Below are 14,512 nucleotides of genomic sequence, written 5' to 3'. Positions count from 1 at the left end.
AACAGTGTTTATTCGTTACTACTTTTTAATGCTTTACTGCATGCTTAAAACATTCCATCTAAAAATGTTAAGAATTTCATACAGGAGTCTTCATATGAAAGCCAGTATACAACTTCGTATACCCACTGAATTCAATCACACTTCCTTGAATATCTGGAAGGACCTCAGGCAGGGCCCCTGGGGTCCAAGAGATACCATCTCCATCCTAGTGCAGTCCTAACCAGCCTTTGGTGAGGAGTGTAGGGGTCAGCGGACTCCCTTTTCAAAGCTCTTGTGAAGTCATTTCACCCAGAGGATTCATAAAAAAAGCAAGCATTGGGTATCTAAAAGCTTCCATCAGGAACTGTTAGGAGGAAATGCAATTTAACAAGCCTCCTTCAGACTAAACACGGATGTTTGCAAGCCTGGTCTTTAATTGTCAATTCCACTACTGGGAGAGATGACATCTGGCTCTCACTCCAGCTCTGATGCTAGTGAACTATGTCATCTTGGGCAAGACCATTCACTTCTCCAAGCCTCATTTACTTCATCTGCACCTAGAAGATCTCTAAAGTCTGAGCTTTAAGGGTCTATGGTTCTAATCTGAGAATTAAGAAGACAGGGCAGGTGTAGATAGGCAACAAACACCTCCCAACCATAATTCGTTCTAGGGGTGCTGGTGGTCCTGTACCCAGCCCCATCCCTGAACACATACTCTGTCCCCCTCATAAGGTTTCTGTAGCTCAAACTCCCATCACTGGACACTCCTTCAGATTAAATGCCACATTATAATGAAAATGATACCTGGAACCATAATCACACCTTAGCCTCAGCAATATACATTATCTCTTAATTCACATGAAACCACTTTTAACATAGATAAGAAAACTGGGGCTGAGAACATTTAAGCAATTTACTCAAGATAACACAATTCTTAAGGGGGAAACTCAAGCTTCAGAGTTAAATCTTTAAAACTGCAAGTTTAAATCCTTTCCATGACAAAGCAATTGACTGAGATTAGCCTTAACAGAAGGAGTGGAATCCTAAAATAAAACAAGAGTAAGAGGGCAGGGAGGAAAGCTAAGAGAGGAGAAGTCTTAGAGCTAGGTCTGCAGCCCAGGGGAAGATGAAAGGAGAGTGAAAGGGACAGGAAAATCCTGTCTTACTTTGTCATTTTGTATAAGGTCAGTTGTCTTCACAACCTTAAGTGTTGTGGGCTGTAATATTGCAAAGACTGACAAGAGGCTGAAAACAAGCTACCGAGGTGTGCAAGACTGTTATTACATACAGTTTTCCTCTCCAAATCTTCCTACTGCGGGCAAGCTGGAATGTAGCTGTTCAACCTGGGAGAGAGGATTTGTGTCAATTGACATGTGCAGTCCTTGGCACCATAAGTGATCAGTGAATGATAGTAATGATGGAAATGATGATGACAATGATGGTGAGCACTGAATCAAGAAATGACCTAAGGTCATTCCAAAACATCACACAGAAAACTGGCTCATGCAACATGACAGGTGCACCACTGGGCTTTCATTATTCATGATATTTTCAACAATTAAAACTGCTTTAACATGATCCAGTTTCTCTGTCCGAAGTGCTAGGTTCAAAAGAGTTTACTCAGCAAAGATAATCTTCCCTGTCTCTTTTTCTAAAGGGATTTCTGAATGATCTGTAAGAGAAACAACAGGAAGTAAGCAGAGGGGCCTTCTCCAAGTTTCATCCCACTAGTTTATCAACTTTACCTTAGAAAGTAAGAGAAGGAACTGTATTAACAGGTACTTCTACATAATAGGCAAATTAAATGGACACTTTAAACAGGAAAATAGAATTATTGTAGCCCTTCTGTCTCTTGTTAGGGATAGAAATTTGTCGTGTTACAAATGCCCTATTATAAGGCAAACATTTTCTTTTCTCCCACCGGGATTGTCCCTCACAAATGGAGTTGTCTTACCTTAGATTCCTTACGAAAATCTTGCAAATAACAAGGTGTTTTCTCAATTATCTTATTTTGAACTACAAAGTGCTGGGGGCAGGGTGGGAAAGGCACCAAAGCCTTAAAACAACCTCAATCCATGCTTGTTTGGGAACTTATAGATGTTGGTGTGCAATAAGTAAAAAAGGAAAGAAAAGAAATTTAACCTAAATTTAGTCATTTATTCCCATAGGTCAAGATTTATATTTGTAACTACTGAATGTAGTTAAAAATAAACCAGCAAGCCTTTAAAAATAACTTTTAAAATCTATATAGTAAGTGGTTACATTCTGGAAATCACAAGTACATAACCTACATGACAATGAAAAACCAACTACCTAATATGAGCCAAATACAGAAGTACTTGTGGCTTGGCACAGTGGTTCTTATGATCACATTAAACAGGGATTCAAATGTGCTCTTTTTCAAACAACTGAGAAGTGAGAATGATGAGCTCTAGAAAGCTGTGTTAAGTCACTCAAATATAAGTCATGAAAAAAATACATATAAAGAGTTTGAACAAAATTGTTTCGGGACACTGGGAGTGGAAAAAGTACTATTTCTGTATTAATTTATTATTTTAGATATGTTATTTTAAATAGAGATGAGTGCCAGTGTTAATAAATTAAATATTATTTAATTTGACTAGCTCGTCTATATTCACAAAAGTATACAAAGAATTTTCAAATTGGCAAAACACTTTTATTTGGCTCTTAATTGTCTTTTATTCAGGAATATATGGTATGTAGTAGTTAAATACAATGGGGCTTCACTTAAAAAGCAAAGACAAATTAATCATTCATGGTCTTTGGGGGACAGGGGGACGACAGAGGCAGACTGAGTAGCCTGGAGGAGGAAACTTAAAAGCAACAGCCCATCTGCTGGAGCATCCATGTGAGTTCAGCACTGTGTCTGGGCTCTCAAGGCATCCTGGTTCCAGCATCCCCCCCTTAGGGACTTCCCTTTGGAACACGTTATACAATAAGACCTAGTTCCACCAATCTTGAATGTGGCTGGCTCTGAATTAAATCACCTTTCTCCCAAATCAGGCAAGTGACAAACTGTAGAGACCAATGAGGCCTGTAGAGAACATTCTGTTGTGTTTTGTTTTGTTTCTAACTGAAAGTCTAAAGAAGGGGTATCTAATAACCATCATAAGCTGGAGAAGCCAGAAGGAGGAAAAATTAGTCTCCCAAAAATCTGACTCTATATGTCACACTAAAGACTCCATTCTACACAAAATCATAGAATTGGAGCAAGAAGAAATCCTAGAAACTGTCTAGGAAACACTTTTTCCTCAAAGTAGAAAAATATCCCTTTACACATTTTGCTTGTGTTTGCAATAAGAGATACTACTTTTAGGTCCCCAGAAAAGCTTATCAGACATTTTTCCCCAGGCTAAGTGGAACCAAAACTCCTATTCCTATTCATGTTAAAATAAAATTAAGTTTAAAGCTCTTAATACTTGATAGATCTTTTCAAGCGAACCATTAGCTTTGATTTACGGAAAAGGTAGACACATTTTCACACTTTGTTGGCATCACCACCTCCATGAGAGACATCTGCAGCTCCCCCCTGACTCCATGTCATATGGTCACCATTAGAGGTCACACAATTGAAAATCCATTTCTAGGAAATAAGGAGGCTACTAAATCATGTAGGAGAGGAGAGCTATCGAGGCTGAGAACATCACCATGAAAGAATTGGGTCCCCTATAATCAAGTGGGTAGTGTGCTATCCTCAAGCTCAATTTTTTTTCCTTTTAGTTCTGTTTTTTTTAAACCACAAATATATTAATAGATCCTAAATAACATTCTGCATGAGATTCTAAAACTTAAAGAATTTCTAATTTTGCTATTTTAAGTGAATAATTTGTGTGTGTGTGTGTGTGTGTGTATGATACTAGCAGCTGGAGATTTTCCATGTGATCAGAACTTTTTCAGTCCTTTCAACATACAACAGGGCAGCAGAAAGTAAAGCCAGACTAGGGAACCACTAACCCAAAATTCCTGAAGACAGAGAAGGCAAGGAAACAAAGGATGAATGACTCCACACATAACCCACATTCCATCCCTTTGGGGTGATATTTAAACTTTGGTAAATATTGTAGATAAAACTCAAAGTACTCTGGGCAATATTCAGAGCAACAGATGCATATGGAAACCTGAAGTACTGATTTTTAATGAAACGGAATCTGAGTAAGATGAGATGCCATAAAGGTGGAGAAAACATACTGAGACTTCTCAAAGGGTGCTGAGAGCAGGGAAAGTGAATCAAGAGGGGTGCCTAGAAAAGAACAGGTTGAGGAGAGAAGGATGGGGGAAATTAATTTAGTCAGTGAAAGAGACTGAAGCTTGGGGAAAGAATGGTGTATCTAAAGAGTGATTCCAAATGGTTTGGAATTCCAGAATCCCATGCATTAAGCAATTAATTTTCAAGTGGAAATCAGTTTTCACTTGAATTCATGAGTTGTTTCTGAAATGTATCCAAGAAATGTATTTTCCTCAAGGACCAGGGAATCCATACCATGAATGAAGTCATGAAGTCAGGGGAGGGGGAGGTTAGGTCACAAAGCTCCATCACCATGAGACGTCTCCATATAGCATTGTGGGGCTTTGGTTCTTGCCCTGGGAATCCTCATACTATGGAAAAGTGGATTTTTCATTGTAAATATCTGGCTGGTGAATGATGTACTAATGTGGCACCAGCTTTGTTCTTATTCACTGGGAAAAGAAACAGCAAAGAACAGAAAATTGATCAATGAGATTCAATTTAAGCTCTAAGGAAAGTGTGATCCAAAATTTCCTGTGGCAAGAGCATTCTCATTCTTCATTTCTGGGCTGGTCAAATCACAAAAGCTGCAGTGTTGCCTTGATTTAGATGAAAGGAATATATCTGCTTCTTCCACTATGCTCTATGCACCATGAGGTCAGTTCCAGCTCATCTTTGAAAACTGTAATACTAATTCCTATTGAGCACTAAAAAGTTCTATTTTGTTTTCTGTTTCTTGCTTTACACTTTTGGAGTCAAATATTTTTCCTTGCTTGATAGAGAAAGGGAAAAATGGTGCTCCCGAGTTAGAGGAATAAAAAAATTTGGACTTCCCTCGTGGCGCAGTGCTAAAGAATCTGCCTGCCAATGCAGGGGACACAGGTTCGATCCCTGGTCCGGGAAGATCCCACATGCTGCGGAGCAACTAAGCCTGTGTGCCACAACTACTGAGCCTATGCTCTAGAGCCCGCGAGCCACAACTACTGAGCCCACGCGCCACAAGTACTGAAGCCCACGCACCCTAGAGCCCATGCACCACAACTACTGAAGCCCGCACACTTTAAGGCCCGCGCGCGGCAAATACTGAGCCCACGAGCTGCAACTACTGAAGCCCACGCACCTAGAGCCCGTGCTCCGCAATAAGAGAAGGCCCCTCTCGTTGCAACTAGAGAAAGCCCACGCACAGCAACAAAGACCCAAAGAAGCCAAAAATAAATAAATAAAATAAAATAAATTTTAAAATCTGTCATTTTTTCTAATTATTTCATGTGTTATTGAACCATCATTCCTTAATGTTTTACATTTTCTTCATAGTTTAACCTCTGCCTCAAATCATCGTCTCAGCTCACATCTAGGGATAGAAGGGAAAAATTAAATGCATGGGCTTGGAAGTCAGGTAAATCTCTGTTCAAATCTACATTCTGCAACTTACTAGCTATGCAATCTATGGCAGGTTAAATAACCTTTCTGAAAGTACTAGTATCTACTTCACATGGTGGTTATGATTAAAATGAGGGGGGAAATGCAAAGCATTTAGCACAATGCCTAGCACACAGGAAATATTCAATAAACGGTATTTAAAAACATTCTTCCTCTCTTTTCATAGTCACCAGATTGGCAACAATTTTAAAGTTTGACAATACCAAGTATTAAGAAGGCTGTACAGCAACAGGACCTCTCATACCTGACTGCAGGGAATGTGTGGCAGATTAAAGTTGGGGGCCACAGATTATTGCTATTTAATATACTTGTCCCCAAAGGTACGGAGGATCTGTGTTCTCTCCCTTTGCTTCTGGGCAGGCTCTGTGACTCTTCTGACAAAGGCATGTGGCAGAAATGATATTATACAAGCTTCTAGGTCCAGGCTTTCAGAGACTGGCAGTTGCCACTTCCAGATTCTTGGAACATTTGTTCTTGGAACCCTGATCTACCATTTAAGAAGCCAGACTGTCCTGAGGCCGCTATTCTGTGAGAACCCAACCCATGTGGAAAGGCCCTGGAGGATGAGATATCATGTGAAGGAAGAGACAAAAGAACACCACGATGTAGATATATGAATAAAGCAGCCACCCTAGGAGAGGATCCCCCAGCTCCAGCAGCCTCTGTTTATACCATGCGGATTAGAGACAAATTACTCAGCCAAGCTCTTCCCAAAGTCTTGACCTACAAAATCATGAGCAAAATAATATCGTTGTTTTAAGCATTCACCCTGGGGTAGTTTGTTATGCAACATTCGTAACTGCAACAGAATGAAATTTATACAATCACTTTGGAAAACCACTTGGCATCACTTTGTATAGGGAAAGAAACATACACCGATGACCCAACGATTCCACTTCTACAGAATCTCTTGCACATATGCACCATGAAAAAGGAATAAGAATGCTGATTGTAAATGTTCATAATAGGAAAAAAAAAATGGAAACAACTGAAATGTCCATCAAGAGTAGAACAGATAAATATGAAGGGGATATGCACACACAAAGTTGCTACAGCAGTGAAAATTAATGAACTATATCTTCATACAGCCACCTAGATGACTCTCAAAACTTAATATCAAAAAAAAGATAATATTGAGAGAATAAGCCATGTGACGGAAGAAAATGTAAAGTATAATTCCATTTATACAGAGGTCAAGAAGAAAATGAAATAAACAATATCCCTGTATACATATATATACATATGTATGATTTAAAAAATTTAAGCAAAGGAATGAATAACATAAAATTTAGAATAGTGGTTAACTCTGGGGAAGGGCTTTGGATGTGGTCAGGAGGGGTGCCCACAAGTTTCAAAGATATTAGTGATGTTCTATTTCATAAGTTAAGTGGAGGTGGGAGGAGGGGTGATTTATTTTTATTCTTTAAACCAGAGGTTGGAAAACTTTCTGTAAAGGGCAAGATAGTAAGTATTTTAGGGCCACACACAATCTTTCTTATATCTTCTTCTTTTGTTCTTTTCACAACACTTTAAAAATGTAAAAACCACTCTTAGCTCATGGGACCTACCATAAGAGGCCACGGGCAAAATTCGGTCCACAAACTGTAGTTTGCCAACCCCCGCTTTAAACTGTTTATGTGTGTTATATTGTCTTTTGTGTACAGATATATTTCTCTCCCACCCCCCCCCCAAAAAAAGAAAAGAATGAAACAGGAAGATTGTGTGGTGGCCACAAATTATTATTATTTATTATCTGCTATCTCTTTACAGAGAAAATATACATATTCTTCCTAACCCAGATCAAAACCCCATCCATTAAGCCTCCAGTCTGTTGACAGTTCCTCTGTACCATTGCAGCTTAAAAAAAGAAACTCCACTTCTTTTCTAAAGGGGAAAAGGTAATGAAATGCTCCATTACTCTTGCCTACAGTAGATTTTGAGCAGATTCTAAACAACAAAGTCAAAACACTAGTAGTAGTTCAGACTGTTGCTTGGGCAGGAAGGTAGGGAAATCTAGATAAAATTCCAATTTGGTCAAATTATGATCACTAAACGCCATCATCCAAGAAGTGTCTGCTCTTAATTCAAAGCTAACATTTCCTGGGCCTCACCATGTGCCAGACACTGATCTCACACTGTATGTGTAATTTCATTTTATTTCTCACAATAATCCTTTGTGGTAGATACTATTATGAACCTCATTTTACCATAGTGGAAACTGAGGCACTGAGAGATTAGGCCACTTGCTCAAGGTCACATAGCTAGAAAGTAATGGAGCTCATATCTGTATCCAGGAGGTTGGATCCTGATCCCACACTCAGCCACAACACTACTCTAATTGTTAAATACATTTGTCTCCTCACCATAAATGAAGTTGTTTTTTATCCCCATTCTACAGATAAAGAATGTGTGCTTGCACCTGGCCTTGATCCAAGAAGCTTGGCTGGAGGCTGGGACTGAAACTAATGCTACTTGCTTGGTGAGACCGTGTTTTGGCTTATTTAAGGAGCATTTTACAAGTCTCAGCTTGTCAGTAATGGGTAAAGAGCTGCTAAGAAAAAACAGGTAAAATGAGAGGTCAGACTTGTAACCACATGTCTCCACAGTGACAGGCTGCAATTCTTCATCAAGGCCATATGAAAAATAACTATGCTCCATCTTGGGCCCAAAGTTGGTGCTTGAGGGGAGTGAACAGGGCATGGAGGTTATTGCTGAGATAAAGAGGAAAGCTTAGGAGCTATGAATGGAAAAATACCCAGTCTTAACTCGACCAGAAACAAAATGTGGAATGGCCATTACCATTTATTCAACAAACGTTTTTAAGCACCTAAACTATGTGCCAAGACCCAGGGCAGATGCTGGGATACGATGACAAACATGCCACAGTCTGCCCCCACCCCCCCGCCAAGGGTTTGGAATATCTCCCCCTGGGTCCTCAGTGGAATGTGGTTTTTAAAGAGCACAAATGGACAGAGGCAGGAGAATGGCGGAGGTATGACGTCTCTGGGAGCCACTCTGCTGGCCATACTAACACCCCTCACCCTTGCAGCTAGGGCAGAAGGCAGAACCACACCCGGCTCTGATGAACTTTCCCTGTGGGATTTCTCTTTTGGCAACAGTTTACAACAATTGCCTTTTCTCCTGAGGCCTGGGGTAGGGATGAGGTCGGCCCGAGGAAGGAAGGTGGTTGTCAAAAAACAGACCCAGAGGTGCAGTTTTATGGCCTGAGTGATTCAGAAGTTTTCCTTTGGTACTTCAAGCTCAGGTTACATAAGAATAGCACATCTGCTCTAAATCATGATTCCTTTCCTCCGTCTACACCCAGCTGGGCAAACCCTTCAAATTATAATGATCCAGAAAGAGGGCAGAGTTTGTTTTTATTTTTGCTGTATGGATTTTGTGGAGAAAGTGAGAAAAGAAAGTCACACAAAAGGCCATCCCCAGAGAGATTACCAAAAAATTTTATTCAAGACTCCCTTCCCCCACCAAGTTTTTCTGTGCTGGGGAAACTTATTTCTGTACTGGAGAAATCTGGGGACCATGAGCCTCAGAGAAGGCCCTGATGAAAGGACCTCTGTATAAACAGCAGGCACAACAGTCACTGAGTAATGTCCCAGGGAGGAGGTGTCACAGAAGGCACTGAAGCTGCTGGCTTGTAGGTACTGATGTTATTTACACTAGCATGCTAATTTGGGGGCCAGCTGCCAGCCGCTAGCTCCTCGTCTCCCCAGCTGCTCTGCACAGTGAAGAGCCTAAATATCACTCAATTTGGCACCATCCAGAGGAGGCACAGGCAGTGGTAAGAAATCTCTCCCTTTTCCTAGTGGTAGCAGAAATTATCCCCCAAGTGAGTAGCCCAAACTGGCCAGAAACCCTCTACAAAGACTGCTCCCATTTTAACACAGAGCCCCGTTTCAAAACAAGGCCCCTAATGCAGAATCCCACCCAGGCCTGTCCACCCATTCGGGCTTAGAACCCCCTTTCAAGCAGTCAGTACAATGATTGTCTGCTCAGGGAAAGACATTATGGTATCAGTGGCTATGACACTTCAACCAGGTGTCAGAATCATTTGGGGAGTTTATAACGCAGATGCTAGGCCATACCCCAGACCTATCAAACCAGAATTTCCAACAGTGAGGACCAAGAATGTGTATGCATCAAAGCCCCCCAGGTTGAGAGCAACAGCTGAGGACCTATTCAAGAACATTTGTGGTACCTTCTCATACTCCTTGGAGCCTGTTTCTCAAGGGTTTAATAGCTCAAAGGATCTGGAACTAATTCACATTCAGGGCTGAATGAGCAATAAGGCTAAAACATACAGGTTCCTGCATTTTAAGTGGACTCTGCCCTAAAGAAATAACTTTCTAAGAGGGGCAACTCAGGTCCAGTTACAGGCTTCTGGTAAGAACATAGATGTAGCACATAACATCCAAGATATAGCTCAATCTTCCCAATTTCAAATATCTTATTCCATAGAGCCCAAAAGCATTCACATATTAAAAGCCATAGGCCCCAAGGTGGGATATGGAAAGTATGTTTACCATGCCCATAGAGTGCCCTCTATTTACTAAAGTCCCATCAGTACTTTTTACTATGATCAAGACCACAGCAAAACAACGAAACAAAACCAAAAACAGTGGAATTTAGAAATGACTGACTTTTTTTTTTCAAATGAGGAATCAATCATGAACCGGGTACTGAAATGTGAAAACTAATACAGATTAATTCTTCCAGATGACCCTATGAAACAGGTTAAAAACTTCAGATTAGTAGAGACCATGGCTGGGGGAAACTAGGAGGAGCAGGAAATATTTGGGGGCATTAATAAAAGCAAATCTGAGCCAGAAAAACTGAAGGTGCAGACAGATAGGAGGATTGACGGGAATTGATGCCTGCGGAAGATCTTCCTAGAGTTCCTACACATTCTCCACTGCCAATGTCATGGACAGAATCACAAGATATGGATACTCATCCCTCCAATATCTAGTTTGAGCTTTGCTAAAACTTGCCGTGTGGGCAAAGCTACAGAGCTCTGGACAACTGGGGAATTGCGAGAGGGGCCCATTGATTAGCAGTTCGCTCAGAAACCACAAAGATGTCGTGTGTTCTCTTCCAGTGCCCGGGTTCACGGTGGGGAGAGTAGGAGGCTCATAACAGAAATGAAGGGCCAGAAAATGGAGATGTGATGCATTACAGCCTCATTAGCAAGATTTCCACAAAACAACTAGATCTGATTAGGAATAATTAAAATTCTCCCATTCCCTTGTGTAGGAAGATAGGGAAAGTCCTGTATAAGCTGGGAAGAGGCCAAAGTAACTAGAAGGCTAGAGAGGTCTGGGAAGAAAGAAACAGGAGAAGATGAGATAAAATAAACCAGAGGGAAAGAAAGGTAGAGACCAATGTTTAATATAAGTAAGACATTCGTTCAACAAATATTTATTGAACACCTTCTTTCATTCTTAAATTCCAAATTCCTCATTCGAAGCAGTCCAAATGCTGAGCCATCCCAAGCATGGTCTTCAATATACTCTCCAATACTACTGTTAATTTTGCTAGAGCTTCCCCATTAACATACCCCATTTCCTATCCATGATTATTCCCATTTCCATGGTTTTGCTCATTTTGCCTGAAATGCTCTCTGCTTTTCCTTTCACCAGTTCAAATCCTAACCATTCTCCAAAATCCAGCTGAAGCTACACCTCCCTCATGAACACTGGCCTCATGTCTTCATGTCACTCTTTGCGATATCTCATTGAATGTATATTACATCCCACACAAACACTTGATATTTTTTGTTTTGAATTGTTCTCCTGTTTCTGACTGGAATGACAAAGAGCCCAGAGAAGCTGATTAATTAGGTGGAGATTTGAATTAGAATTAGAATGAGGAACTCATTTTCCTATGAAAATAATTATATATCATTTATTTGGATACATTTTACTACATTAATAGTCAACTGAGATTCTAATTGCTATTATAACATTTTATGGGAAACGTATTTTTAGTTCCCAACGACCAGTCTACAAATAACCTTTGAGAACAAAACATGTTTGTAAATTGGATATTGCTTCTGTGAGGCAAAAGTGAAAAGAATGATTAAAGAAGTGTAGAATACGAAACATGTAAGGAAGAGAGGAATAACTGCTTTGGAAGAAAATTCCAAGACAGGGATTTTTTTTTTAATTTGCAATGAAAATACAAAGCTTCCTGGCCTCCTGGCTCCTACAGATAGGCAGTCACAGTTGGTTGTAAGAATTTCTACCTCCTCTTCTACACTTGACTCTTTAACAGTTTAAGATCTCTCATTAAATCTATTTTTGTTGATTAAGTCAGCACCAGCAGGGTATTCTGTTAAACAGCAACATTTAATAGAAAAATGGTAACTAGTAACATAGGTAAGAACCTCCTTGTAAAACGTGTGATGACCTTTCCTCAGAAGACACAGAGTAGGGCCCCTTCTTTCCGTTTTCCTAGCTCCCCTCGGGACTCTTGGGGTTTGTGGAACGTGTTCAGCAAAGATTCTGAAAGTACCCGGCCACTGCTGGCCAAATCTGCTCTCTATCAGCAACACTTTCACTCCTGCCTTTTGCTTGGAACCATGTTTTCTAGGGTTGCCTGTAACTGAGCCTAGACCTTGCCAGGAACACTCCTTGATTCATGGCATTTGGCTGGAAGTATGAATAAAACCCAAATGAGTGTGGGCCATACTCTGAGCTTGAAATAAACTATTCAGAATAGTTACGTGTTTACCAAGGTTTTTATTAAAATACCACACCCCTTCATATATTCAGCTTATAAGAAGCCAATTTTTTTCCTCAAGACACAGCACGTGCTTTAACATGAGAGGCGTTACTTCTTATTGTTTAGAAGGAACACTGTGCTCATAATTTAATGGACTTGTTTTATGGAGTGAGATAAAGTATTCCTGACTTGAATTAAAAAACATAACGAAGCAGGTCTTTTGTGGTTTGAGTAACAGCTTGTTGATGAGCAGGGTGGGGCGCAGCTGTCAGCTGCAAAGGCTGTAGCTCTAGGGCCTAGCCTTTGGTAGCTCAAAGGTAAACATGAAGGATTCTACTCCATCAGCTAGTACCAGGACCCTGTTCCTTCTAACAACAGAAAACCACTCAGAGGGACCTTTGCAAGCCAGGCTTGCAGTTAAGGTTAAAATACTAGCTTATCCCCTACCCAGATATATCACTTTGGGCAAGGTACTTCACTTTTCTAAGCCTTGGTTTCCTCATCTGTAAACTGGCCACAATAATAATATTTTCCTTATAAGAGTTTTAAGAGCGTTTAATTAGGTTGTGCCTGGAAGACAGAGTGACTAGAATGAAGAAGGGGAGCCTGGCGTGGTGCTGGCTGTTTCTTGGGTGATACTATTGGCATTAAGCACAGAGAAAATTAGTCATCTACATTATTCCATTTGCAAGTCACACAGCTTGTAATTTCAGCCCCCCCACCCTAAACGCTAACAAAATATGGGTAGAAGCTCCATCATTTATTACAGTTTTCAGGCTGATTATTCTATGTCCTCTATGCTCTGAGTAGGCTCACATATACTGCAGAACAAGTCCCAGATAAGTGTGAACAGAATACTGTCCAAATTGATAACTGTCTTAGCTCATTGTTTTCTTCTGGATTCTCTATTAGCTGCCAGAAGAAATGAAAGCAAGGAGGGAGGGTGGGAAGAAGAGACAGGGAAGGGAGGAAGGCATGGGAGGAGGAAGAGGGCATGGAAGACGGAGGAGGAAACCTTAAGGCAGTTCTTTGACCTGGCTCTAGGATGTTCTCAGAACAGACCATGCCGAAACTCTTAAATCTTACAGCTGGAAAAATCAGTAGTCTCATTTTAGTTCCTTTGTCTCCATGCAGAACTATGTCTGACCCTAACACTTCAAAACCAATGGGTGGTCTGTCTCAGACCTTAAGGATCCCTGGAAAGAGTCAAAGCCAGCAACCGCATTTCCCCTACTAAATCAAACTCCATTCCAACCCAGCAGCTCCAAGTCTCAACTTATTTATGCAATAGCATACCTTTATTTCAAATTTCCATGGGCCACTGAAAGATGTCTACTGTATGGGAAGAAAACATAAAGAAAAGTAAGAAAGCTGGTTCCTTTGATTTGACATAAAATATACAGATCATTGGCCATGGGCCCTTAGAAATTTGAAAGAAAAAAGAGAGAGAGAGAGAGAGAAAGTGCTAAAACATTGGTGTTTCCCATGGGGGCCCCAGGAGATGGAAGATAACTATCAAGGAGAGAAAAGTAGCCCCACCTAGGATAAAGGAGGCCCTGATAGTCCCCTTACAAACATTTTCTAACAATTCCACAAGCAAAAAGGAAGACAGATCTGCCATTTCCCCCATGTTATTTTGTCCCTGGAAGACTGTGAAACAGCAGCAGTGAGAGTCTCTGAAGTTTTGGTGAGAGCAGTTGACAAATCTGTGAGTGGCCCTGTGAGTTGAAAGTAGGAAGCTTCACTACATGGTAAGAGCAGTCAACCGTGGTAATGGAGTGTGCAGAAGCCCTTGCTTCTAACTCCACCCATTTCACAATTCCAACCCTCATTTTGTCAGAACTTCAGTGATAGATGCTTTACTGATCCCTCTCCATCCAAATCAGTCCTCACCAACTCCAGAAGACACTGGCTTTGGTCCAAAGGTAAACAACTCTCTGACTCAAACTCTGAAAACATCTGTCTGACAAGGCCTCTTTGAAAACGTTGCCAAATTTTCCACATTGCCTTATTTGCCCACCACCATATTCCACTGAGCACTCACCCTCAAGATTATTCACAATGCTCATGAGATCTCGGAAAGAACAGATCTGTTGCATGCTATGT

The sequence above is a fragment of the Eubalaena glacialis genome, chromosome 2, assembly GCF_028564815.1.
Source record: "Eubalaena glacialis isolate mEubGla1 chromosome 2, mEubGla1.1.hap2.+ XY, whole genome shotgun sequence".
Lineage (NCBI taxonomy): Eukaryota > Metazoa > Chordata > Mammalia > Artiodactyla > Balaenidae > Eubalaena > Eubalaena glacialis.
Note: the sequence above shows the minus strand (reverse complement) of the source record.